The sequence below is a fragment of the Oncorhynchus mykiss genome, chromosome 6 (genome assembly GCF_013265735.2).
Source record: "Oncorhynchus mykiss isolate Arlee chromosome 6, USDA_OmykA_1.1, whole genome shotgun sequence".
Classification (NCBI taxonomy): domain Eukaryota; kingdom Metazoa; phylum Chordata; class Actinopteri; order Salmoniformes; family Salmonidae; genus Oncorhynchus; species Oncorhynchus mykiss.
This window is the reverse complement of record NC_048570.1, coordinates 21,798,364-21,801,022: the sequence shown is the minus strand read 5'-3', so window position 1 is coordinate 21,801,022 and position 2,659 is coordinate 21,798,364.

Here is a 2,659-nt window from a genome sequence, read left to right as displayed (position 1 = left end):
ATGTATGATACTTTGGAAGACATGTATTTCAAGTCTCAACAGTTTTCAGAGTCATGAAAAGAAGTACACAGGATTTTTTTTTCAAATCTACAATTCCTCTCCCCTTTGCACAAGTCCAACAAAGGAGGAAGCCGCCAATGAATGACATCCTGTGAGGTACTGTATCCCTCGCCCAACCCTCCCACCACAGATTCTGACTGCCTCAATACACAATTGCACCTGAACCGTGAAAGGAAGGTGAAAATTAAGTCTACTTTGGGGCATAAAAAAACTGGCTTATCTCCCGGGTGGAACGATGCCCTCCTCATCTGACACACAAGGAGCCAGAGAGTTGACCTGAATGAGAAACAGCATGGCCTTTTACAAAGACCTGTTAGAAACAATTAGTCCTGACCGCAGGGTTTGATTTGGGCGGCTAATTGCTGGTTTGGACTGAGAGAGTGTGTGAGATAGCTGGGAAGCCCGGTAACTGTGAGGACCCTGGGGGTGACCGATGCTCAGACAATAGCTGCCTTTATTTAAAATTCAGGTTCTACAAGGTAGGTGTGCTCAAATGGCTTAATCATTCATTCAGAGCACACTGGAAAAGTCACTCATATTGTAAGATAGTACAACACTGTTTCAGGTATGCTCCGCTCCCCTGTCTTACCCCCAACATCTCTCTTTCCATGTCACAAGAAAATAAAAAACAATTACCTAAATTATAGTGATTTTGGGTGGCTTAGGAAACAGGAATTTTTGCCTTCCAGTCCCAGGAGAAAGCTAGGGGAAACATGATCCTATTGGCTTGTCCTGTCGAGAGCACCTCAGAATCCTTCAGTCACGCTGTTTCAAAGGGTTGTTTTTAACTGAGGCATATTTTGACCAGTATGCCTTTTTAACAAGGCCAATTTGACCAGGATACCTTTTTACTGAGGCCATTTTGACCAGGATACCTTTTTACTGAGGCCAATTTGACAAGGATATCTTTTAACTGAGGCCATTTTGACCAGGATACCTTTTTACTGAGGCCACCTTGACCAGGATACCTTTTTAACGAGGCCAATTTGACCAGGATACCTTTTTACTGAGGCCATCTTGACCAGGATACCTTTTTACTGAGACCATCTTGACCAGGATACCTTTTTACTGAGGCCAATTTGACAAGGATATCTTTTAACTGAGGCAATCTTGACCAGGATACCTTTTTACTGAGGCCATTTTGGCCAGGATACATTTGAATTGATGCCAATTTGACCAGGATACCTTTTTACTGAGACCATCTTGACCAGGATACCTTTTTACTGAGGCCAATTTGACAAGGATATCTTTTAACTGAGGCAATCTTGACCAGGATACCTTTTTACTGAGGCCATTTTGGCCAGGATACATTTGAATTGATGCCAATTTGACCAGGATACCTTTTTACTGAGACCATCTTGACCAGGATACCTTTTTACTGAGACCATTTTGACCAGGATACCTTTTTACTGAGACCATTTTGACCAGGATACCTTTTTACTGAGGCAATTTTGACCAGGATACCTTTTTACTGAGACCATCTTGACCAGGATACCTTTTTACTGAGACCATCTTGACCAGGATACCTTTTTACTGAGACCATTTTGACCAGGATACCTTTTTACTGAGGCAATTTTGACCAGGATACCTTTTTACTGAGACCATTTTGACCAGGATACCATTTCAAACTACTTTATGAGTGATGAGTGGTTGACACAAATAACAGTAGAACTTCAGAATGGCCATGTGCTGGAGGACTAAAGGTGCCTTTTTCACCGTGTTTTTAGGTTCATACTTTAAAGGTGCCTTTTTCACCGTGTTTTTAGGTTCATACTTTAAAGGTGCCTTTTTCACCGTGTTTTTAGGTTCATACTTTAAAGGTGCCTTTTTCACCGTGTTTTTAGGTTCATACTTTAAAGGTGCCCTTTTCACCGTGTTTTTAGGTTCATACTTTAAAGGTGCCTTTTTCACCGTGTTTTTAGGTTCATACTTTAAAGGTGCCTTTTTCACTGTGTTTTTAGGTTCATACTTTAAAGGTGCCTTTTTCACCGTGTTTTTAGGTTCATACTTTAAAGGTGCCTTTTTCACCGTGTTTTTAGGTTCATACTTTAAAGGTGCCTTTTTCACCGTGTTTTTAGGTTCATACTTTAAAGGTGCCTTTTTCACCGTGTTTTTAGGTTCATACTTTCACCTATATGGCTGAGGTTTCACTCTTTTTTTTTCCTGCTCAAGAAGTCAGTCTTCACATACCAAGTACCCCCTACTCTACAATATCACCTGTTTTCTGCTCCTTTAATCACTTGAATAGGCATTCCTTCGTGCAATTTACAACAGTCTCTCATGTACCGGTAAAAGGGAAAGAATTTCAGAACAAAAGTGAAGCAATCCATGCAAGCCACAACTAACATCAACTGACATCATGTCCTACATAGAAACCGTAGTTAAACAAAAACACTTTTTCACTATAAATTCCAGCATCCAGACCTTCTAAAAGTCACAAAGATTCCACAGCTTGACATGTGTGGCATGCAATATCTGTGTTAGTTCTGCTCCCTGTCTTACTGTATGCATCACTTATAAGTAACTATTCACCAAAGCGTCAGTCTTATGTAGTTGTTACGGTAGATAAAACTACCTTTGTCTATCTGTGTTTTAATTA